The sequence below is a fragment of the Dermacentor andersoni genome, chromosome 3 (genome assembly GCF_023375885.2).
Source record: "Dermacentor andersoni chromosome 3, qqDerAnde1_hic_scaffold, whole genome shotgun sequence".
Taxonomy (NCBI): Eukaryota; Metazoa; Arthropoda; class Arachnida; order Ixodida; family Ixodidae; genus Dermacentor; species Dermacentor andersoni.
Genome location: NC_092816.1, coordinates 136,588,501 through 136,615,277, shown reverse-complemented (window position 1 = coordinate 136,615,277; position 26,777 = coordinate 136,588,501). Strand labels below are relative to the sequence as shown.

General features: G+C 45.8%; 1 long non-coding RNA gene across 1 annotated transcript; it reads left to right on the top strand.

The window, feature by feature from the left end:
- Positions 1–4,398: 4,398 nt before the first annotated feature.
- LOC129383155 (uncharacterized) lies at positions 4,399–6,737 on the top strand. Its single transcript, XR_008611066.2, has 2 exons — positions 4,399–4,479; positions 6,459–6,737. It is a non-coding gene; the product is annotated as an uncharacterized lncRNA (long non-coding RNA).
- Positions 6,738–26,777: the final 20,040 nt, after the last annotated feature.

The following is a 26,777-nucleotide window of genomic DNA, read 5'->3' as shown; positions in this document are numbered from 1 at the left end:
GGAACCCCCAAAGCACACATATCTGTGCATAGAACGGTGAATTACCTTTAGTGAGTTTTTTGCTTATTTCATGTGCGATAATTTAGCCGTTTGGTAGGTTTCACTGGCGGTGTGCCCGTTCTTAGCCAATCCTTCAGAATAGGTATGTTGTACTGTGGCACAAGAAGTGCAGAATCCTTAAATGTGGCTTGATATTACATCTGTCATCTCCCGCCATCTCCCGCCTTCGCTCGATAAGTATCAGGCATCGTCTTCATCCTTGTGACGTGCCTGCGCACACGTCTCACACTGCATTCAACTGACTAGAAGTTTGTATTTTGACGTAGCTTGTGAGCCATGCAGTGCATAAACACAAAAACTGCACGTCAGAAAATCTGGCACCATTCTGCTGAATAAGCAAACATGTAGTGATTACACGTTGCGTAGCCTGAAAGTAAAGAAGCGTGTACCCATCGGCGTTGTATCTTAAGCATTTATTCACCACTTCCCTAAAGTTTTGGTTGGCATAGATTCCAACATGTGCGTTGGATTTGCGTGTTCTTTAATGTTGATAGTCCTCATACATCTGACGAACACATCAACACTTTGGTAAGATTGTTATCATTCATCAAAATATAAAACGCTTTCCTCTTAGTGATACAAAACTATTTGCTCCATGGAGATTCAAAGCTCGACGCACATCAGCTGCCTGCCTGGTCTTCTAACCACTGAAGCAAGGTTTCTTTTCGAATTGACGCAATAGTGGCAGCTGGTATACTTTTGCGTATTTGCGGCATCGCAGTGAGAACAGTCACTTTGGGCATAGTTCACACTGGATCAGATGGAGCGTTCCGTGAATCGGAACGGAGAAACGACGGTCAGAGAATGGGTATAGCCGAGCTTCCAATAGTTTCATCGTTACAAGCAATAGTCAGCAGCGTAGAAGCTATAATACACGCCACTTGGCAAATGTTTCAAGACGGACAAAATTACTACTTTCCAAGCATTTGAAAGCTATGTTGCATTATAAAACGTTTCATTCGCACGTGCGTCCCAATTTGTCATCTATGCAAACATAAACATTAAACGCATCTCGGAGAATATGTGAGTGAATGTGCAGTATCTCCAGTTTGTAATATGCTGTCAAAACATTGTAAGCAATAGAACAAATTACCATAGGCATTAGTCGACACCCAGAGAAATATTAGACATCGTTGCCCTCACGTTTACTGTCCCTTTCGATCAGATCAGTGCAAACAGGCAACAGCTCAGGAGGAAGGTTTGGGTGCCTATAGTATACGTGCCCACAACGCTCGAGCCAGCAGCAGAAGCTGGAACGCTGTCTTGGCTCCGCCACAAAACCGATCGAGCGGAGTGTGGGCAGCGCCCTAACCTCGCTTTGTCATTTTTGCAGACGAATGCACTCCATACTTCTGGCGACCACGCAGCCCTCCGAGAGTAGGTGATGCATGGACCGTCGATGGCGGGACAGCGCTAAGACGGCAACGCCAAACTAACCGCGAAAACGAGCCTCGAGCATCCGCAAATAAAATGCGTTGTAAAGTGTTCTTGTAGACCCTAAGTAGGTTTTTTGGAACCAACGCCAATAATTATGGTAGCCGTCTCAAAATGGAGAAGTCGGAAAGATTGTCTCCCATCTTTCACTAGACTTTCACTTGATAGCAACGTAAATGAATCTAACAAATATTTTTTTTTAACCCGATAGCATTAAAGGCGGAATTGGCAAGCTTTGCAGGTATCACATTTTTCTGAAGAAAAACTGAAATACCTCAAGTCAACCGATCCTTGAGGTATACTGCAGTGGCTGCTCTTATGTTATGCTGGGCCCAGTATCTCTATGCAGAATAATGTCAAGCAGAAGACGAACAGTATTATAGCATTTAAATAATGCATCACAAAAACTTTGCTTCCCATAGATTCTGCCATGTGTTTGCTATGAGACGCCATTGTACATACATAAAATAACTACGCCTTTCAAACTTGAAAGAATGGCGTCGTATACTTTAACAATTAGTGGGAGCGCATGAGCATGTTGCCAAGCGATAGCCTTCAAGCCCTTCAAACGCGTTCACAAGGGCGTTATCTCTCATGAGAGGTTGTTGCGCACGGACTGCTGAGAGTAGAAGTTTCCGGGCAGCGATGCGTGCAATCGGCCATACTATAAACTGACAAAGTGACCTCCTTATGTTTACAACCATTTACGATGTTTTCTGAGTGACCTGGTAAAATAGGCCACATTTACTACTTGGAATCCTGAATTGCACAAAAATATATCGGCCCGCTTTCAAACAAAATATAGGCACACGCAAATTCCTTGTCTCAATTGGAAATAACGAACGAGAAGAAAGGGGTTAGCAGAGGGGCTCGATTTTTATTAGTCATATCATTAGAAGCCAACAAACACTGACACCGAGTACAACATAGAGGAAATTACTTGTGCCTAATAAATGAAATAAAGAAACGATGAATTAATGCAAAAAAGTGGATGAAAAAACAACTTGCCCCAGGTGGGAACCGAACCCACAACCTTCGCATGCGTAGGTTGTGGGTTACCAGCTGATCGACGTACCAGCTGAGCGGGCGTTGTATGGACGCCACATATTTAGTACAGTAGTCATGGAAGATTCTAGGGCACTTCCTGCCATACACAACTAAAAAAAGGAAACTGCTGAGATCAACTGCACAAACCTTCAAATTTTACACTATATTTTTTTCTTCTTTCCACTTCCTGTCACTCTAAAAAAAAAAAACATGCATCCTGATTCGCTTACCTGACGTGCGACGCATTTGGTGAGATCTTGCAGCCACTGGTAGAACAGGAAGCCAGTTTTTTGTTTATCGCCTTTCAGTCTTACACAAACCGCGTTCTCTTATTTGATAATTATTTGTGTGCAGTTCTCCGTTGTCTATTTTTTCATTCCCTCTCTTCCTGAACAAATCGTATAAAAGAAATTCTCACGACAGCGTTAATCCAGGTTTCCACAAAGAGTTGTGAAAGTTACAGACGGTGAGTCCTAGCTTCATTTCTCACGTAAAGCGAGTGTTGTATTTGTTTGCCGATATACACCCATGTTACGAAGCAAACTGAAGTGATGGTTACTCCTGCTTTCTTCAAAATCTCGTCAATGCATGAAGTAGGAAAACATCATAACAATTAAGCACTGTTCATCTGTTCTTTCGATAAGCTACATTTTATGCTACCAAGCATTTCACTGTGTTTTTGTGGCGAAACGGTGTGTGCGTCTAGAGGCGCTCGAAAAGGCTGGACGCGTGTTTTTAGGCTTTCTAAGAGAAGCAAACGATGCATCGAGTTTAAGTTCGCATGAGTTTGGAGGGACGGTCAGGGTTGATGTGCGGGATAATGTTGAAGTGCATCTGTAAATTATGGACTAAATAAGCATTCATGAACATTCTTTTTCTGATTTTATCTCGAATATCAGAAACGCCTATAAATCCCCTTCTGTGTACTTGAGAAACGAAACTACAATAATTTAGAGAACTGCCACTTCTACAACATCTTTACGTTTAGGCAAAGTGGGTGGCACGTCACAAGTAGTCTGCAGAAAATTTACATTTTGTAGGTTAGATTGGAGCTTTCTTATCAAGGTGCTTACACAAATGTGGGTTAAATCTCACCTATGTCCTCTATGTGCTAAATGTAACACATTGTTTATGATTGATAAAAGTAGGGAACAGGGTGTGCACGACGTAGATGCGATGTTTATTGGATGCTAATGGAACTGTTTGTTGCAAATTATTCATTCGAGGACTCCAAAGCGTTATCTGATCGTAATGAGCCACGTTCCCGATTTTCTGCGAAGACCAAGATGGCTCCTCACATAAACATTTGTCATACCTCTTATTTGCCATGTGACTATAAAATGAAATTATTTTAGAGAAATAGTAAATACCTTATTCAAGCTCTAGAAATTGTTCACGGGCGCCTAAATAACCACGTGGAAGGCTTAACCATTGTACAGAAAGATTGAACTGTGGCACCTTGTTGCTATGTCGTAGCAAATTAGTTACCTTAGGGATGATATGTCAGGCAATGTATAGTCTGTGCAACAATCGTGACTTTAGTGGCAAATTACTTGCTGTACCACTCGAAACTGTTAAATCAGCGTTATATGCAGATGTTTCAATGGCATCTTACGAGAACGAAATTTGACTATATGTTGAAATTTGCAGTTAAAGCTTTTAAATAAGTGGTTTAACAACGGGCGTTAGACGTTATTTCTACAACTACTCGAAATAAACGACACTCTTGGAAAAAATTTGGCTGTGATTTTGCAATGTCGAATACGAATCTTATGTTCATTGTTGAAGGTGATAAATAGAATAAAAAATAGGCATAAATGGATTTTCAGATGGATGAAAGCCGAATTATTTTTTACAGGTGTCCTCTACCACATCAAAGTAAAATGAACGCCAAGGCAATTCTCGCGGTACTGGCTGTTTACGCTCTGCTTGTTGCAGGTTTGTATAAATAGTAGATCATGACATTTTCTTTTACAGTTCCGCCTCTATTGAAAATGCAACTGATAATACAACTTTGTAAAGAGTTACTAATTTTGCATCCTCTAGCCCTTATTACTGTTCCCTGCTAGTAGTATCATAGTTCATTCAGAAACGTTCCAACACACCTAAAACAGTAATTACGTCTTAATTACCTCAATTCCGAACTATGACTAGGCTTCTCATCACGCCTCGTCAGTCTATCACTGCTAATGATGTCCGATCATAATGATGCTTGAAGCTGTGTTCGCCTTGCTGTCGCATTTTAGAGCACAAATCGCACTACTACCCAACCGTTATTTCGAAGAAGCCACGTTTTTCTTGTTAATGGCTACCTGTCTTTCGAACGGCATACCCTTGCAGTCTTGCTGCAGCAAAGAAACTAACAAAAGATAATAATCTCTAGCAATTACTTTTAACACATCTTATTCCCTATGCTAGATTTCATGTAAAATGCGCCCATAATTTGCAGGGTACATGCATTTTTGTGACACGTATGAAATATTCACTTTTTTTTAATGGAATCTTGGAACTGCCTAATCTTTAAGTGAACATCGTCGCTCCTACCCCTGAAAACATGCACCCCGAATATAATTGGGACCGACGCCAGGCCCGTGCCAAGGCACTGCTGCGCTCCTTGGTCGGGAAGAGGACTACGCGCTTCGTAGACGCGGCAGAATACACACGCGAACACCGGTTCACAACGGTAGTCGTAGACGTTAACTCCCGGCTTACGCACGCGTGCAGTGTCACAACGGAATGCCTAGAAGCAGCGCAAGAAGTCGCGATTGCGCTTGCGCTTACCGGCCCCCTTTGCGAGGTAGTGTTTAGGGACTCACAATCCGCAGTTCGCAACTACGCACTGGGGCGCATTTCCTCCGAGGCTCTTCAGATCCTAAAGAAAGCTGGTCGACAGCACTTCGATAGCACCGCGATCATGTGGTTCCTAGCGCACGTATGCCACCCCCACCGACGGGGCACCCCTAACTTGAACGAGGTAGCACACCGCTCTGCGCGAGAACCGACCCGCCGCGCAGATTCGGAGACCGCCTCTTCGAGTTCGGAACTCCTGGTTCAAAACACGCGAGAAGGCTTGGTCAGATATAATGACATCACCAAGCACTACCAGCTAAGCAGGCGGTTATTCCCCCCCCCCCCCCCTCACGCCAAACTGAAACGTCGCATGGCAGTCGTCTGGCGACAACTGCAGACACAAACCTTCCCTAGTCCGGTGCGATTGCAGCACATTTTCCTCGCGCAATGCCCGAGTGCTCTTTGTAAGTTGTGTCAGGAAACTAGAGCGACGCTCTCACATATGTTGTGGGAGTGTCGTGTTATACCAGCTACAATGGTAGTAGCTCCGGAGGCTCTTGCGTCGAAGTGGGCCACCGCTCTGCGCAGCTCCAGCCATAAAAAGGAAGAGTGGGCTGTCCAGCAGGCCCGAGAGGCGGCGACGAGGCAAGGCCTCCAAGTCCCCTCATGGGAGACCTGAGCCCGGGTCGTGAAATTGTGCCGGATTTAAAATAAAGTTGTTTCCATCCATGAATGAACATTAGGTCATGTCGCTTGATAGTACCTAAGGTGCAAGAACAATGCTGGTGGTATGAGACAAGCCACAGTCGATTACTCCAGTGATCTCAATCGGGTTTCAATGTTTGAGAGCAAGTGCATTTTCCAATTTCAGCTACACCGTTCAATGGCCGCGGTGGCCGAGAATCGAAATCGCATCATCCTGCTCAGTAGGATAACGCTCTGACCGCTGAACCACAGTGGCGAGTGAACACCAGGCATGCATGTGGGATGAATGCGTGAATGAATGCAGGAAAAACGCCGACTTACTTTTTAACCTCTTTCGTCGTTATGGCCTCCAACGATTTAATCGTTTTACTAATGCATTGTACTTCTCAAGATAGAAATTGATGCCTTTCTTCGTTCCCCAGGCACGTCAGCCTGCGGCGGTGAGGGCCGCTCCGAGTCAGGAAGGTGCGGTGACGGCCAGGCTCGCAGCGAACAAGAAGCTGCCGAGGCCCGACAAGACAGCGCTGCAATTTCCAGTGAGTCGGCTCGCTGCGGTGGCCAATCCGGTCGCTGCGATGGCTAGCGGCGCCTTCGGATACGCAGCCACTTACGCGCAAAGCCAGCAGTATTTAGCCAACGGCTCGGTGGTGGTTTCAAGAAACTGAACGAAATGGCTTCGAAATAAATTGACTTTGCTTGCATTCCGGCGTTGTTTCTTTTAATAGCCTATTATATCCGCAGTGCCGAGCAATGTCCACAGATGTACGATTTCAAATACGTACTAAATGCATCTCCTCATGCTTTCTACAGCGAAGCTGTTTATGGAGGCCCGGTGTCGTCGTTGTCGGAGTAAGCTAAATATATCATCACCACCAATGGCTCGAGCGTCGTCGTCTTTTTGCACAGCTGGCTCCATTGACGCTCGTCATTCCAGCGTGGAATTCCGCTTCTCTTCTGTAGCCGTCATATGGATGGATGGATGCAAAACTTTAATGAAGGTCCTTAGGTACGCGTGTCGTCGTCATAAAGAGGCGGCATTTACGGGGGTATGAGCCATTGCGTAAGGGGGTATGAGCTGTTCATTGTACGTTACGGACAGACTTATATTTCATTTTGAATAACCGGAAACGGCAGTGCCAGGCGGATGCTGCTAACCACGCGACCAAACAAACTCGAGAAATCGAACGGAAGCGCCAAAGGCCAGCTATGGGCGTGTCGTCACTGACGTCGTTCTCGCCGTCGCAGTCGAACGTGTGTGTAACCTTATTGCGAAACAACACAAACGTCAACTGTCAAACCAATCCAAGCTATCCTCAAAACGATTGCAGCACCAGCATCTCCAGTGGTTTTCATTCCGCCTAATGTACAGAGCTTTGGATTGGTGGTTCTGCACATACCATTCATGCTACAGCTATTCAAAGACCACGTGGTGGAGCAATTTGCACGCGAAAGAGAAAAGCAAGGCAAAATACAGACACAAATATCACGCGCAAAAGCAAAACCCTCGGCTAACCCCAAAGAAAAGCACAGCTAAAGCAAGCTCACGACGCGAAACACACAAAAGCGATAAGGAATGAATGGCGAAACATAACATTTACAATGTACACTGCTTGCGAAATTTGACTTTCATGGTGCAACACTCGGTGTAACTGACACAGCTGCGCTGCTCGACCATCTTACCTGACTGTAAGCGGCGGTTATTTTTTTTTATCCAAATAACAACTGTTGCAAAACACGGTACGGATCACCAGATATGGGCAACCAGGGCTTAAACATTGCTTGCCTACAGCATCGCCCTAACACTATGCCTGACGAATGGTGCACGCAGTCTTACGAATTTTATGCAGCAATTTCACGTCAACAAAGTTACTGCTCATCTAAAGGCTACCTGTCCAACTTCTTACCTAAATTAGGCAGCGAAAGACAGTAGGAGTGCACGCTTTTCTTATTGCGCGCACGGCCAAGAACCATACAGTTTCGTATAAATCGCCCTTCAAGTTAGGTGGTTCTGCGAGCATCAGAATAATGCTTGTACGTGGACTTTCTTAAACTTAGTTTTTTGTATCTTCAAAGGACATTTATTTAGCAAATTCGTATCAAGAATTTAGAGAACACAACCACTAGCCCCGTCTGTGGTGGGCGGGTGCTGTGCGGTAGCGCCACTTTAGGCGAAATTATTTATGCCAATTGACTACACAGCAAAACTTCTTTATACACTGAGGTATTTTCATTCAAACAATTCGTATGTCATTCTCGCTCTCTATTCGAACTTTCGCTTTAGCGCAATAACATCTGTGAGTTCAATGCAACTTTGTTCAACTGATACAAATTCCAAAGTGATTAGTATTTCATACCACAGAAATGCGTGTTCATCAGCCCAATCACCGAGAAGACCTAATCACTACGTCTAACTTTTCCTACGTGTGAATATTTGAATAAATGTGCAAATTTTCTGATATTAACAAAACACTCACATAAAGCATACTGCAGTGAAGCCCCATGACGGGGTTATGTGGCTTTTATGATAACATCAGAGTGCCCAAAACAGATAAAATTTGCAGCGCTTTTATGGAAAGTTGCATTTGTGACTCGTGAAAACATATCTCGAAAACACCGTGGGCTGAACAAGTTCTTTTAGGCGAGTTCACTTTCTTCGAATATTTTTCATCCATCGAATTGCCAAGCATTTAGGTGATGCAGCGTATGCAACACACAAAGTATAGCCATACAGTAATATATTAAACGTAAAGAGTGGACACTCCCGTAAACCCCTTGCGCCGACTTTGTCCCTCAGCGAACCTAGCGGAATCGGCGAAACGCACCAGCCTTCAAAATCAGCGCCGTACGCCGCCGAATCTTTGAGGCCATGATTTCATTTTCATTTATTTTATTATTTCCGTTTTGTGACCAACATCCTTGCATCAATTTCGGGCAGGCGCTTGTGCCGCCGTTTGTACGTTGCGGCGAAGAGCACACAAAGGTGTTTCACTTTGTCAGTTTTATATAAATTCACACTCGTTATGTTTCAAGCTGTAACTTAATGCGAGATCATTCCAAGTGATAATGAGGAAGTAGAAATTTATCGTCTGTGACATTGTAGTTCTAATGACTCGTGCCAAAAGGAGTATCGTAAATAAATGTTCCACGTTCCTTCAATACCAGTGACCTTGATGGACAACCAAGAACACGAAAGTAGCAGACAAAAATTTATTGCATCAAGATTATGAGAAAAGTGGCAGACACATGAAGATGGGAAGAAACTGTGATATGCAAATATTGGAGAATACCCGAAAATTAATGGCGTGATGGCAATAAACTTTGGACAAGCACAACGGCACACAAGGCGAATTGCAATTATCCAGAGAATGAAAAAAACTACTGAGACATGCCAGCAACTAACTTACTCAACATGGGATTGTTTTTAGAGAATAAATATGAACCATTTAGTTGTACTTCTTAGGAATGAGAGTGAATTAAGGTAGCAAAAGTATGTCAGTGGTTGTGCGCCGAATAAGTAGACTACAAAAATAATTGGGCACGCACCTACATCCTTATCTCGAATGCGTAACCCCGTGAGTCCCTCAGTATACAGCTACAAGATATTGGAATCTCAATCAAGTAAGCACTTCGACTTTGTTGCGTGTCTTCACCTGCTGTCTTCGAAGCTTTGCAATCCGTCTTCTGATACTTGGAAATTTTTCCTTTAGCATAGATGACGTCCTCTGGCTGTAGAGTGTATTTTGAGGAAATAATAGTGGATATTCCTGAAATACGTAGGATGAAAGGGAGAAGGTAAGCAATAGTGGAGCATTCAAACCTTATGAATGTAGGTGCTACGTTCCTTCGTGTAATGCATATATTTCTGACCTAAGGTAAAGGAAGCCCTGTTACAAATGCTAATAAGAAACCTTCTACGGTAAGGACTCCACACAATTAAAACATGAAAACACATATATTTAGGAAAGTGGAAAACAACAACGCTCGAACGCACACAGTCTGCTACAGAGGTTGAGAGAGCGCGCATTATTGCCATATTGCAAATATTGTGCGTGTACCGCCTTAGAAATAGCCACATTTTTCCCCAAAAAACATGCGCACCATACTTTTTCAGAAGCCGCTGCGCGTAACCTTATTTATTAAATCAACGTTAAGCTCTCTGCACCGCATGGCACGTGTTCATAGTCTTCGTTATTTTTTTCGAACGTGCCTCGCAGCTCGGACGCTGCCGCGTCGCTGTTATCGCTCACATCGCCATCCTTGCTGTGCATGATTAAAAAAAAGAATCCAAAGTGAAGTTCAACGTTGCAAATAGGCAGCAGCTGTTTATGGCTTCAAGGCAGCCATGCCCACCTCTGTGACTCCTTCATGCGGTTAACCTTGACATAACAAAATAGGAACATAATAAGTCTTTTCCACCATAGAGCAGAACTTCCTGTAACCTTACCATGAAACGGCGACGAAGCAGCAGTGTTACACGCTGGCAGAAGAACCAAACCACAATTCTGGGGCGCATTTTACGCAATATTATCATGACGCCGCGAGTCGGCTCACGGGGCCTGACGGGGCTTCGCACGTGCTGGGTCGCGCCGTCTGTCAAGCTGCTAGCCACGGCCGCAGCCGCAGCCACGTTTTTCCTGATGTGCCCGGCGGCCACCTTGTGGAATTGGCGAATCTCCGTAGCTCGGCCGCGAAAGGGCTCGAGTGTCCACTCTTGTCGTTTACTATGTTACTACGTACAAGGTTACAACGTACAAGGTGAAACAATATGCTAAATAACGATAGGTATAAAAGAGCAGTTTCCACAAGGGAGATATAAAGAAATGCAATGACCACTACAAAAGCGAGAAAATATATTTTTGAGTTAATCGTGATGTGGAACACGCAAAGTAACACCGATGTCCCAAATTCCTGACTATAGATCATGTTCAACAAAACATTGCCTTATAGATACCACGAATCGCCGTCAATGTACAAGCGGGCACAGTAATATTGTTTCTTTCCTTAGAAAACTGGGTGCCAAGGACGGTAAGCCTTGGAATGCAGATAAAGCATAGTAAACAAAACTGCAGGAGGAGTTGAAACTGAAAGAACGAAGGTCATTCAAATCCACGCACTATCTATCATTCCCATGGTAGCTGAACCATCGAAGCGCCAGTGTTGCCACTACCACTTTTACAAGAAAACTCTATCCCATGAACAGAGCGTGGCTGGACGAATTGGTAGGGCGCACAAGCTGTGGCAGCGCTTCCTGGCCAGTGCTGGTTTACCATAACAAGCAATAATATACGCTTGAAATATACGCATGAAATAACATGAAAACCAAGTGAGGACAGAACTGGAAAATGATAATGATGGTGATGTTTATTGGCATCTCTAGGTTAGGTGGCATCTCTTATTGGCATTACTGGGCTAGGGAACAAAGACTCACTTACTCTCGTTAAGATAATCAGGGTTTCCTACATTCATACGGAGTGCAGATGCATATTCATTAGAAGCGAGTTTATGAGCGCATTCCAATAATAGTCACAAGGACAACGTTTCGCTGATCTGAAGACACGCTTCTTTTTGTTTGATAGACGTTTTAGGTGGCTGTTGTAACATGACGCCGATTTGTTTGAATTTATCAAGCGAACGGGTACATATTTCTCAAGTAAGGCTTTAACTTCGTTCATCATTAAATCACAGCTGTTTTGAACGCTACGGCTATGAAAGTCGGTCAAAAAAGTATCTATAAACGCATACAATTCATTGTTGATTGCGTCAAAGTTTGCATGTTTAAAATTACAAGTAGTTTTGCTTTTGCTTTTGTAGTTAGTCCGCGATAACTTTACTTAGAACGTTAGGATGGAATGATTGCTCAAGCCCGGCAGTGAAGCAATATCGGAAGCAAGATCGGGATGAGTGGTGATTATTAAATCTAGGGTATTGGCGGAAGAAATTGTCGTTCTGGTGGACAAGTTGTGAAAAGGAAAAAAAAACATTAAACATGTCAAGAAACTCTTTTGCGAGCATCGACGAATTCATGCTGGGTGAATTGAAGTCCCATGTGCGATTAGGGATAATAAAATCATCGAGCAGGAACAAAGGTAATGTGGGATATCGGGACAAAACAATGTCAGTGACATCGTGTAATTCGTTTACAACGCTGGAGGAAAATGCGGGTGGGCGATAACAAGCTCCGATAATTCTTTTCTGTTTTTTAACTTCATTAAGAGACCAAACTATCTCAACTTCGCTAGAAAATGCAATCCGCTGAGACGGAAGTGTGTTAGATATTCCTATGAGAACATCGTTGCCTGTCCGAGTGGAGCGGTCACAACGAAAATGAGGGACGTTTTCCAAGAATTCCAAGTTCACTGCCGTTTATTAGTGGGTGCAGCCATGTTTCAGTGAGCACTATTATTTCAGCATTACAGGTATCAATAGCAAAATTTGGAAGGTCATGTTTGTTATTAACGCTCTGTGCATTAAAAAAGAAAACATGAAGCAGACAAAAATCGCGCTTACAACGCCTCTCAATTTATTATTCATTTGCGCGTGGCGTGTTACTCGCATGACGGTTACGTGATGCCTCATTCTGCGCATGCTCTACTACGGTGCTACCAGTAGCATCGTATGCGTATTCTTTTTTTCTTAATCAGAAGCTTCTTGTAACGGAGCTGAAAAAGCGAAGCATCAGGTTGCTTTTTAGCGCATTCAATTAATTTACACCTAATAAAAGGCGTGGTAGGCGAGAAATCCTCACTGACGACGATGCCTTTGTCTCTAAGCTGACTACGCCTGAAAAGCGCCGTTTCTTTTATTTAGTCATTTGAAAACTTAACCATGGGAAGAAGGTTTTTGTGAGGAGCAAAGCGCCCTGAGGTATCAGCACATTGGGCCACATTTTCGAATGGGCTTTGGAGCACGCCAGGAAGGCATCGATTACACGGGCCTCGAACTCTGCCCATGTTTACCCCGAATCATGCAAGCCTCGAAAAAATGGCTCTTGGCACCGTGATCTATCGTTTAATTAATCGAGCCGAAGAGTTAGCGAGTTGTTCTGAGTGGTTGAACTACTCAGAACAAGTCCGCCGCCTTCCTTTGAACATTATCCAGTGATGCAGTTTGTCTTCTAGGGTGTCCAACCTTTTTTTTGGCTAGCCTTGATACCTTTAACGTCCGCAGCAAGTTTAGTTTGGCCCTTTGCAGAGTGCATTGCATGCGTTTCTAAATCTTTGAATGAGTGAAAGAGGACGATCATCTGCTCAGCAGGAGCACCAGATTGCTTATGAAGTTCTAACAATGCATACTGTCTAGTAGCAGTTGCCGGGTTTGTTTCAACATCACCACAGGGTAACAGCAAGAAAATCATTGAAAAGCACTCGCAGGCAACATTAGAAAGCACTCGTGGGCATGGGAGCAAAAGAAGAGAAGGGTCATCGCTTTTTTTACCGTGTAAAGAATACGGCGAACGCACCGGCGGAAGCCAAAGGCGAGGCAGATGAACCATGCTGTCGCCGTTGATTACGGGCACACTGAAAGTGGCTGGTTGCCGGATCCAGTTTATACAACTTTGAAGAATTGATAACGTTGACCATTGGGTTTGATGATTGAAGCCTTGACGATCCAGGGGCGGTAAATGCAAGAAAATGCCGTCATCGTTGTTCTGTCAAAATTATTGTGGCATCCAGGGCTCAAGCAAGCGTTGTGAACTTGCTGACACGTTGAGCGCAAGTAGGACGCTTAACAGGGCAAGCATCACGTAAGCAGATGGACGGGAGAAGGGGATTCCACTCTCTTCTAATGTAAAAAGAGATGTGTGTGGCACAAAGAGACGGCTACTTTATTTGGGTGGTCAACACGTGATGAAAAGTAAGCAGGCTGTGAGATGAATTCCTGTCGAAGTACTTGATTATGAAAGATAATTTTATGAAAAAGCAAGAGGCGGGAAATCGTTCTTTTTATTACCAGGTATAGAAGGTGAAGAGTGGATTTCATCAAGGCGACACTGGCACCACGAGCAAAAGTATTGAGCATAAATCGAGCTGAACGTTCTGGACCAATTCTAAGGTGTAAGTTAGCGTTGATTGAGCTGGATACCATACGGCTGAAGCGTACTCGAGCTTTGGACGGATTAATGCTTGATATAGCTGTAGTTTAAGGTGTGCTGGCGCTTGGCTAATGTGTCGGCGAAGGCAACAAAGAGTACGACAAGCATTCTTAGTAGTGTAGTTAATGTGAGAGTGTCGTGATAAATTATTCGATATGTAAACACCAAGGTATTTGTAAGTACTAACCTGCTCTAATTTAGTTCCGTTCAAGGTGTAGGTAAAAGGTTCAGAAGTGTTAGAAAAACACGAGATTGCCATACTTTTACATTTATTTATGTTAAGGGTCATTAGCAAGGTATTACATCAGTCAGAGACGCGATTAAGGTCAGCTTGAAGGAGGCAGTTGTCGTTTTCGTTAGTTATTCTACGGTACATGACACAGTCGTCTGCAAACAGTTTTATGGATGATTTGATGTTACGCGGAAGGTCATTGATGTATATTAAAAAGAGCAAAAGACCTAAAACTCAGCCTTGCGGAAAGCCACATTTAACTGCAAAGGGATGTGAGGAACAATCATTAGCTGTTACGTACTGAGTGCGGTCAGTCAGAAAGCATTCTATCCATTTGTGAGAATATTGGGGTCGATGTTCAGTGTGCTGAGCTTCAGTAGTAATAGTTGGTGCGACTCTTTATCAAAGGCTTTTGCGAAGTCTAGAAACATATAATCAACCGGAATTCTATTATCTAGCGCTAAGATGACATCATGTTAAAAGACAGAATCTGAGCTTCGCACGAGTGGTGCTTTCGAAAGCCGTGTTGGAACATGCTGCAGAATGAGTTGGTTTCAAGAAATGCTAAAAGGTTAGAATAAATTACATACTCAAGCATCTTAACAGGGATACTTGTTTAAGAAATTGGTCGGTAGTTTAAGGCAGAGTGTTGGTTACCAAATTTAAAGACGGGAATCACCTTCCCCACCTTCCAATCAGATGGCAAAGTGGAGCACTAGAGAGACTGCATGAAAATGTGTGACAAAATTATGGAAGAGTAAACGTCAGTGTTGTTCAGAGATTTCGCGCTTATCTCGTCAGTGCCGCAGGCAGACGACAGCCTAAGTTTCCGGGTTAAGTTAATGACTCCTTCAAATTCAATCACGAGAAAACCCATTGGAAAAAGCCTGTTGTCGATTAGCTGCGGCACGGAATTTGTTCGTGAATCGGAAAAAGAATGCGAAAAAACGTCGTTAAGAATGAAACAGCATGCTTCGTAGCGCAGTGCATGCCCTTCGGAATCAATAAGTGTTGTTACAACCCGCCGTGGTTGCTCAGTGGCTATGGTGTTAGGCTGCTGAGGACGAGGTCGCGGGAGCGAATCCTGGCCACGGCGGCCGCATATCGATGGGGGCGAAATGCGAAAACACCCGTGTACATAGATTTAGGTGTACGTTAAAGAACCCCAGGTGGTCGAAATGTCCGGACTCCCCCACTACGGCGTGCCTCATAATCAGAAAGTGGTTTTGGCACGTAAAACCTCATAATTTAAAAGTGTTATTACAGTGTCTTTCATTGGTTTAACGCTTTTCAAAAACTTGTGTGGCTCAGTAGACAATAACGAGGGAAGCGTAATGTTGAGATAGTCACTCCGGGCATTTCTGATAGAAGAGCGATATGCGGAAAGAGCTTCTTGATAAGCGTGCCAACGAAAAACACTGCTTCCGAGGTGTGCAGAACGGAAGAGGTGCTTTTTCTTATCTAGAAGCCTTTTTAGGTTTGTTGTAAATCATGGTGCTCGCAGCTTTTTGGATATAACTTGTAGTGGTACGTGCCTGTCGATCAATGAAGTGACTTCATCTCGAAAGAGACTGGAATTCTGCTCGATTGACCTGCCAGAAAAGCCAGGCATATAATTATCGATGAACTGTTCCAGTTCCTTATTTATTGCTGCATAGTCCCCTTTCTTGTAATTTCTTATTGTCTTGGTAATAGTAGTTCGGGATGCAATTTTGACGTTTATGGTAAATGCAAGGCAGCAATGGTCGTTAAGACCAGGAAAATAAGTCAGTGAATGCAGTGAGTTTGGTGTCGTGGTCAGGATCAAATCCAACACGTTAGCAGACGTAAGGCCTACTCGTGTTGGTTTGGTGACGAGTTGTGCGAAATCGAAATCTGAACATAACTTAACGAATAATTTATTCTCGACGGTCGTTTCAGTGTTCGTAGGGCTGGCACCTGACCAATCAATTTGAGAAAATTTAGTCTCCTAGCAGAAACAAAGGAGCACGCGGGAATTGTCGAACTAATGAGTTCAAAACGTCATACAATAATTCACAAAAAACAGGTGTCGCGATGGGCGGCCTGTATCACACACACATACAAAAGTGCTTTGATGACGCGAAGGAATGTTCGCACACACAAGCTCTAAGGAAGAATTCAGTGGTATCATATGTGACGCTAAGTTATCGGCTACTGCTAAGTTATCGGCTACGCTAAGTTATCGGCTACTGCTATAAGTACACCTCACCCTTTTTCGGTGTGACGATCACATCGATAGATGGTGTATTCTTTATCGCAGTCAAATAGTTCACTACTGGCTACATCGGGAGAAAGCCACGTTTCTGTAAACGTCACAACGTCAGCACAGCATGAGTTAACGATAGCCGATCATGTGTCTCTCTTATTGGTTGTGGTTCGCACATTTGAAAGCAGCAAGTATACGCTTCGTGGAACAGGGGGCGTAACGTTTTTTTGTGCTAGGACAAAGAAGAGGCACGAGCTGCAGACGAATATAAGCGGACAAGAACTCGTTCGAACTTCCGGCCCTGACAGATTCTAGTCCACAAATACTATCGGTTGCTCGTGTGTGGACAAATCACTTTTTGTGTATATATAGTTTGTTGTAACATACAGCGAACTGCTCCTTACTAGCTTTTCCGTATTCAAAAAGCTTTTTGCGCACACTTCTTGTAGCGTTGCCGAAGTCTTCATTAACCCACACGTCACAAGCTGCACGTTTGGCTCTTGCGGCCAGAATGCCCTCGCGTAACTTGGAAGACACAAGCTTGTTTACGACAGTTCGGCAGTTTCCTGGTGTGAATTTCCCCAGCCTGTGCGCACGAGATATGCGTTCGTCATCAGTAACCAGGTTAAGATTCAACGCAGTATTAAGGATTCTACACCTTTTCTTCACACTGGGCCCATGTTTCGTCACCACTCTTCAATGCCATGTAATATACGATTATTTCGGTGGGAGCGATCTTCAAGCTCGTTATAGTGCTCGTTATAATTTGACCACGTACTATCCTTACGTCAGGAGTTTTCGACCAACACTGGACTACATCGTTTAAACGTGTTTTCATAAAAATGCACGTAAAAGACTGGCATCGTCTACCTGTGAAAAATAATCTGTTAAGGGTCGTCAATTAGCGCAGTAGCTTGATATTTCCTTTCTTTTATACTTTTATGTGGTATTTCATGACAACTCTTTCTAGACTAGCATACGAATTTCAGCCAATGAGTTATTCTCCCAGTAGATAGCACAAACTGCAAAACAAGGTAACTAGGCATACAAAGGCGTCACTGCATTCTTGCCTTCCTTCTTAGAGTCAATCCGCATTTTGAGTATATTGCCATAGTCATTGCATTTACAGTCACAGCAAAATGTACAGCGAACGCGGACAGAATAAAGCATGGCTTGTGCTTCACCGTACTCAAGGAAGATATTAATAGAAGTGGGTTCGCTGAAAGCATATGTAAGCATAGAATATAGAGAAATAGGTTTTAATGATGAAATATGTTAGTAAGGAGAGATAGGCCAAATGCTAGACTTTTATGGATGTAGCAAAACCTGATTAGCTTAAAAAGGCTAAGTGACTACCTGTCACCCAGGCTAGGGATGCCAATAAACATGATAATTATCATCTTCCAATCCTATCGTCACTTAGTTTTGATGGCGTTTTATGCGCATACTTCATGCGCATATTATTGCTCGTTATGGAAAACCAGCGCTGGGCAGCTTGTTTGCGCAACTGATTATGCCGTCACCGCCCACTAGCGAGGCTATGGAAATGGCACGCATTCCAACAGTAATTAACACGCGCCTTTATCAACGTTTTCTTTAGCCCGATGAGTCAATGCTCTGTTCACATGAAAGAGTTCTGTAATAAATTGCTAGAGCTAACTTTGGCGCTGCGATGTTTCAGCTACCGTGGGAGCGATAGATAGTGTGTGGATTTGATTAATCTTCGTACTTGTGGGGGGGGCGCTGCAAGCGTTCGTCAAGAGCGGACGTTCGATGCATGGGCTCCGTTGACAATTTTCGATTGCGGCGGATTACAATATTGGACCACCGTACATTTACCATCCACGGGTTCCCTTCAACGCCTGGCATCGCCTGGTACCACCAGTGAACCTGTGAGTGCCACATTCTCGGCGGTAAAGACTGTCTGGCTTCTCAGCACCACGAGAAGAGCGCTAACCCTAACGGCCGAGTTGTTTGGGTGCATCACCGCAGCGGAGACGCAGGTGCGCCCGCGGATGCGCGGCATGGCGTTCGCGCAACGCTGGGTCTAACGACGTTCGCCGGTGAGTGCTCCCGCTTCACTCATGACTACTGCGAATACTATGAATTCCCTAAGAGGCTACGACCCGACGGAGATGGACTTCAGTCATGTACCAACATCCCAGCAGCAGCTGATGCCCCCGCAGGATCTCCCGAAGGAAGACAACAGCCATGGCTGGAACATATGGTCCCGGCGCAACAACGAAAGAGCGGCGCAAGCTAAATCGACAGCTCCCAAGCAAGAGCCGGAGCAGAAAGAACGCCGAGAGCCTCCCGCACCGAGACTTCCGCGTCTACCGAGTTTAAAGAATTTTCCATACAAGGTCATCATCCGACCTAAAACCACGGTGGATCTGCAATCTATGGCTCCACGCTCCTTCGATCTCGAATTGGGGATCCAAGCGGCCCTCGACACACCGCTACAAGAAAAGCCAACCCTGCGCGTTGTTAGCCAGCAGAACATTATAATGATATGTACTCACTGTGAGGAAGATGCGTTCCGCCTCGCCAAGCTTAATAGCCTGCACCTCGACGGCAAGAGTATAACAGTCACCGCCTACGTTGCCTTGCCAGAGGATGTTTGCAGGGGTGTAATACATAATATCAAGCCTGAAGTGGATGATGACTCTATCTTCCAAGACGTCTCCTCACCCAGCCATACAATCCTGGGAGCGCGCCGTCTGGGCAAGACTACGTCGGCAGTCATCGTCTTCGCCGGCCAGAAAGTTCCATTCACGGTCAACTACGGGTGGTCAGAGCGCCGCTGCTACATCTACCGGAAAACGAGGGCGGCTTGCATCAACTGTGGAATGCGAGGTCACCGAGCAGACGTCTGCCCGAAACCCAAGGGGGCTGCTTGCCAGAACTGTGGAACGCCGAGTCCAGATGAGACGCACGAGTGCGCGCCCGTTTGCGCGCTGTGCAAGGGTCCGCACAAGACTTATTCAAGGGACTGCAAGGAGAAATTCCACAGACCGCTGAACAAGAACGCTAGTGCCACATCATCAAACGCGGCATCAACAACGGAACTTGAAGAAGGTAGGAGCAGGCCGAGGCAGAAGAAGCAGCGTGAACAGCGATGGCGAGGAGCGTCGACATCAGTCTCCCACTCTCGTTCCACCTCTCGCGGCCGTTCGAGCTCGAGACACCGGGCAACCGGCTCCAACCAGAACGCCAGTCAAGTGGAGGCGGGTAAAGAACAAGGGAAGGAGAACCTCACGAAGACCACCGGGGCGCTGAAGAAGACGTCCTCGGGTCAGCTCTCAGATTCGAAGGTGAGCTTTGCAGAGTGGCCTCCCCTCCCCTCGTCCTCCCCGCAGAATAACACGCAGTTGGCAGCACTCAAAAAAGAGATAGAAAGTCTTAAAAAACAAGTCAGCGCTTTAACAATCCAAAACCAAGAGCTTAGGCGAGCCACTACTAATGGAATAACGCCGGTAACTCAGCCGACTCCTCAAAGCCAAACACAGCAGGTGCCTAGCTCCCAACCTGCCTTAGGCGAGGTCTACCAACAAATTATCCAAGAACTCCGATCCTTCAAGGAGGAGTTTCGAGCCTTTCCAATTTACGTGAACGCCCAATTCCAAGAAATTCGAGAGCAGATTGCAAACAACAGACGATACACGGAGACGGCAATTTCTGCACTTCGGAAGGAACATGCGGATAAAAGACATAAGTCCAAATTCGCTCGTACAATGCAAGTGGACGAGCCCTCCGATACGGACTCACCATGCCAGCCAAACCTAGAATAAAGATCTGGCAGTGGAACTGCCGGGGCTACAAGAGAAAGCAGGCGGCTCTTCATCTCCTACTATCTCAGGAATCAGACCCACCGGCAGCTATCCTAATTCAAGAACCGCACCTAATACCTATCAAACTCCAAGACTATGTGACTTATCAGCAAGACCAGTTAACTGCCACGTTAGTGCACAAACTATACACTGCCATACTGCACGACCCTTTCGAGCCGGATATTGCGCACTGCTATATTACTATTCTTCCTCTCCAAAGAGGAGCGACAAGCACGCATGTATTGAATGTTTACAGCCCTCCCAAAGACAGGCACGCAAGATTGGGTTCCCTCATAAAGAAATTTCTGAGCTTAGCGGGCCATGCCCCTTGCGTGATTGGGGGTGACTTCAACGCACCGCACCCTTCATGGGGCTACCCGGCGGCGACACCAAAAGGCAGAAAACTGGAAGAAGCAGTGATGCAAGAAGGGCTATCGATCCTCACCGATCCCACTTACCCTACGAGGCTGGGAAACAGTGTTAGTAGAGATACGTGTCCGGACCTGACGTTCACCAAGAACATAAACAGCGCGATTTGGAAGAATACCGAACAGCACCTGGGAAGCGATCACTTCATCCTCTCTCTGGAGATAAGCACAAACGCGTGCAAACGCAAAATAGGTATCGCAAGAATTACGAACTGGGACAGGTGGAGACAGGCCCGGGCATCTACTGCAAACCCTATTACAAACCTAGAGGAATGGGTTAAGGGTGAGGTGCAAGCTTTGAAAGCCTTTACGAAAGAGGTCTGCACGACAGAAGATTGTCCAGCGGTCGATCCGCACCTTCTACATTTATGGGAAGCAAGACACTCATTGACAAAGAGATGGCGAAGACAGCGGCTTAACCGCAAACTCAGGAAAAAAATAGACGAGATAAACAAAAAGGCAGAATCCTACGCCATATCCTTGGCCAGACAGAACTGGAATACGCTCTGCGATGGTATTCAGGGGAAGCTAGGTGTGTCAAAGACTTGGAAGCTCCTGCGTGTCCTAATCGACCCCAGCAGCAGCAAGTCGGCCACTAAAGACAGGCTCACGAAGATTGTACACACCATCCCGGGTACGGACACAGAGTTGATGGAAAAGCTCAAGACCAGGTATCTGTGCACGGACCCAGTAGTGGAACAACCGGAGTATTCCGGGCTGCCGAATGCGAAGCTGGACATCCCACTCACGAAAGAAGAGATAAAAGCAGAAATTGCGGCCATGAGGAAAAATGCAGCTCCAGGTCCAGATCAAATAACAGCAAAGCTCTTATTTAACCTCAGCGATGACACCATCACCTCGCTGGTGGAATGCTTCAACGAGCAGCATTGGGCTACAGGAACGCTACCAATATCCTGGAAGACGGCCGAGGTTCGCTTTATTCCGAAGCCGAACAAACCCCTTAAACTGGATAATCTTAGACCGATATCGCTGACCTCGTGTTTAGGCAAGCTCATAGAGAGGGTCATCAACACGAGACTCAGTAGATACTTAGAAGAGAACAACCTCCTACCTAACACTCAATTCGGCTTTCGCCCTCACCTATCGACCCAGGACGCCCTCTTGTACCTGTACAAGGATCTCCTTGAGACACCCCCCAAGTCACAGACAAGGGCCATCCTGGCACTTGATTTGAAAGGAGCGTTTGACAACGTTCTGCATAAAAATATTCTTCAAAGCCTCGCCGACACCAACTGTGGCGCCAGAACCTACAACTATGTCAAAAACTTCTTATCAGCAAGGCAAGCCACTATAAACTTCGGTGGAATAAAATCAGATCCCATCACTCTAGGCCCGAGAGGAACTCCGCAAGGGGCGGTACTGTCACCCTTTTTGTTCAATTTGGCTATGAAAGATCTCCCAGGCCTTCTCTCCGAAATCCCGGGTATCAAACACACATTGTATGCGGATGATATCACTGTCTGGTGCAACTCGGGGAGTGACGCCGAGATCGAGGAGCGTCTTCAAGCAGCAGCGGACACGGTGGACCAGTACGCCAGGGAAAGAGGCCTCCAGTGTGCGCCGGAAAAGTCCGAGTTGCTCATCCTGAAGAACCCGAGGACACCCCTGGCACAGAACATCACGGTGTATATAGACAACCACTCAGTACCGAAACCCACTGAGATCAAGATCCTAGGGCTGTATATCCCGCAGGGGCGACAGAATACCACCACTATGAAGAAGCTTACAACATCCACCGAGCAAATCCTCCGGATGATGCATCGTATCAGAAATAAGCACCATGGCATGAAGGAAAGGGACGCCATCCGCTTAGTGCAGGCTTTCGTGATTTCTCGGATAATGTACGGGACGGCATTCCTTAACCTCTCCAAGTCGGAAATTGAAAAGTTGGAGACACTGATCCGGAAGGCCTACAAGACGGCACTGGGCCTACCAAACTCCACGCCAACGGCAAAGCTCATGGCTCTAGGAGTACATAATACCCTCAAAGAGATGTGGGAAGCACAATACCTCTCACAACTCAATAGGCTCGCACTCACAAAACCAGGTAGAGATCTGCTAGAAAAGATCCATATTAATCTGCCCTATACGATAGACCAAAGGGAAGAAGTACCACGTGATGTGAGGAGACGCATCAACGTGTACCCCATTCCGCGGAACATGCATCCCGCATATAACATCGAAAGGAGAAAAGCAAGAGGGGAAGCCCTGCAGAAGAAATGGGACGAGCAACCTAACACCCTCTATGTGGACGCCGCAGGGCCAAAGAATGGAGTGATGACTATTGTGGTCTCAACGCCTTCAGGATTGATGGTGAATTGCGCCTCGATCAAAACATCCAACCCCACTCACGCAGAGGAAGCAGCTATTGCATTAGCTATAGCATCTAACCCCAACGCCGATGTGCTCACTGACTCCCAGAACGCCTGTCGCAACTTCAATAATGGATTAATTCACCGGTCAGGGTTGTCATTGCTGACTAAGCATCCACCCAGCCCAGCCTCAGTCATCTGGTTTCCCGGTCACCTGGAACTACCAGGAGGAAACGAAGCCGCTCACAGGCATGCCCGAGCTCTTCTATACCGGGCGTCTCCCCCTGATGACCGTGAAGAATGCTGGGACCTAACTGCTTTAGCAGTGTATGCTGACAACCTCGCACCATACAGAACAGCCAGGAAGGAGTACCCAACACCACATAAATCCCTCAATAAGTTGGAAGAGAACACTCTTAGGAGACTGCAAACTAATACATACCCAACGCCAGCTAAGTTACACCAGTGGTACCCTACACTATACTCCCCGCAATGCCCACACTGTGGACAGGTAGCTAACCTCTACCACATGGTGTGGGCTTGCCAATTTAATCCCATAGTTGACCCCATTCCAAATCCCTCAAAAGAGCAGTGGGAGGCTATTCTGCTCAGCGATGATCCTGACCGTCAGCACTGGCTGGTGGGGAGGGCCAGCGCAGCAGCAATAACCAGTGGGCTACCGGAATAGGCGGCCCACCCACGAGTTCTACTAATTTCCTGAAAATAAAGATGTTTTCAATCAATCAATCAATCAATCGTACTTGTGGCTTCAAATCGTCTTGTATCTTTGTCTACTATGATTTATCTCCTTTTGTAAGCTTACCGTTCAAAGTAAGCTAGCTTTCTATGCGCGGAAAACAATATTACAATGCCAACTTGCATAATCACTGGGAATTCTGCTATCTAACAGACAATCTTCTGTTGAAAGTTATCTACACACGGGAAGTTGGGACATCGGCGTTACTTTGCGTGTTCCAAAATATGACCAAGTCAAAAATATGGCGTCAGCTTTCGTAGTATTCATTGCATTTCTTGATTCCTCCGGCGTCTAAACTACTACCTTATTGATTTCATTATTTACTGAGATGCTTCTTTCACCTTGTACGTTCGTTCGCGTTGCTTTGACTGCATCACGCAAATGTTTAGTGGTTCGGGGGATGAAAAATATTGAAGTGAACTCACTTGGAAGAACTTGTTTTACCCATGCTGTTCTCGATATATATTTTCACATGCAACAAAATGCTCCTGTACGTAAAAGCGCTGCAATTTTCACCTGTTTTGGGTCATCTGATGTTATCATAAAAGGCACATACCTCCCTATTGGGACATCAACGTGGTATAGCGTTACGAAAGTGTCTTCTTAATCTCACAAAATCTGAGCAATGATTCCAAACATCACGCGTCGGAAAAGTCAGGCTTGTTATTAGGCCTTTTCCGTGATTTTGGCTCTCGAAAACTCTGGTATATATTACTAATTACTTTGGTATTTCCAGTGGAACGACAAGGTTTCCATTGAACTCCGAAATGTTACTGCGGTAAAGCCAAACTTCGAACACAGAGCGAGAATGATGTACGAATTGTACGAGTGAAAATACCTGGGTGTATAAAGAAACGTTGCATTGCAGAATTACTGAAATTCGTTTCCCATAGGGTGACGCGACCACACCACACATGTCACTGAAAGACAGAACTAATGGCCGACGTCTCAAAATCCTGGATATGAATTTCCTCAATCAACATGTCATTTGAAGACGTAACGAATAAGTTTAGGAAGTCCACGCATCATTTGATGCTAGCTGTACCACCTTACTTGCAGGGCAATTTCCATGAAACTGTTTGTTTCATGGACACACGCGCTGTAAGAAAAGCGTAAGATCCTAATGTGTTTCGCTGTCCCTATTAGGTAAAAAGTTCAACATGTGTGTCTCAAGATGAGCAGTAACTTTGTTCACGCAAAATCGCCGCATGAGTGTTTGGAAACTGTTTCCACCGTTGGCTACGCTGTGTGTTACGGTGCTGCTGTTAGCAAGCGAAGTTTCAGCGCAGCATGCCCATGTCTGGTGAACTACATCGTATTTTGCCACAGTTGCTCCTGGGATTAAAAAAATGCATGAGGACACGCATTTCATACGTATTTAAAACAGTACATCTGTGAACATCTCTGTACACTTTGGATGCAGTGGGCGATTAAAACAAACAAAGCCAGAATGCAAGCGAAGTCAATTTATTTCGAAACCCTTCCGCTCAGTGACTTGAAACCCCCACGTGTTAGTTGGCGAAATACTGCTGGCTTTGCGCGTAAGTGGCTGCGTATCCGAGGGCGCCGCTAGCCATCGCAGCGACTGGATTGGCCATCACAGCGAGCTGACTCGCTGGACATTGCAGCGCTGTCCTGGCGGGCCTCGGCAGCTCCTTGTTCACTGCGGGCGTCGCCGCAACCGCATCTTCCTGACTCGGAGCGGCACCGACCGTCGCAGGCTGACGTGCCTGGTCGAGGAAGAAAAGAATAAATTTCTATCTTGAGACGGGAAATTCATTAGGAATACGAATAAGTCATTGGAGGCCATAAAAGAAAGGGGTGAAAAAGTAAGTCGGCGTTTTTTCTGCGTTCATTCACTCATTCAAACCACCTATATGCCTAGTGTTCACCCGCAAATGTGGCTCAGCGGCCAGGGCGTTCTCCTGCTGGGCACGATTCTCGGCTGCCGTGGCTATGGTATGGTGTGGACCAAATTGTTTGGCAGTAAGCGCGGCAGCAGCCTCCACGTGTGCTCACGAACTCTGCACCTCTTTTACGCAGGCATTTGCTGATACCTTATCCTGCAATCAGGCTCTGGTGAGATCGCTGCCATTTCGGACTTCATCGCCGTGGATGGGAAAGCTTCGTTTCCTACGTTAACATCACCTTTCAAGCTACAGCAATTTTACTGCGACACTGCCCCTTCTGCCCCACTGGCTCGTCATCTGTGCCGACCCTACAAAAGCACCGAGCGCACCGTCTGCTCTTTCACTTGGCAGCAAGGGCGGCAGCAGGCTTCACGTGTGCTCACGGACTCTGCGCATCTTTTACGCAGGCATTTTCTGATACCTTATCCTGCAATCGGGCTCTGGTGAGATCACTGCCGTTTCGGACTTCATCGCCGTGGATGGGAAAGCTTCGTTTCCTACGTTAGCATCACCTTTCAAGCTACGGCAATTTTACTGCGACACTGCCCCTTCTGCCCCACTGGCTCGTCATCTGTGCCGACCCTACTAAAGCACCGAGCGCACCGTCTGCTCTTTCACTTGGCAGCAAGGGCGGCAGCAGGCTTCACGTGTGCTCACGGACTCTGCGCATCTTTTACGCAGGCATTTTCTGATACCTTATCCTGCAATCGGGCTCTGGTGAGATCACTGCCGTTTCGGACTTCATCGCCGTGGATGGGAAAGCTTCGTTTCCTACGTTAACATCACCTTTCAAGCTACAGCAATTTTACTGCGACACTGCCCCTTCTGCCCCACTGGCTCGTCATCTGTGCCGACCCTACAAAAGCACCGAGCGCACCGTCTGCTCTTTCACTTGGCAGCAAGGGCGGCAGCAGGCTTCACGTGTGCTCACG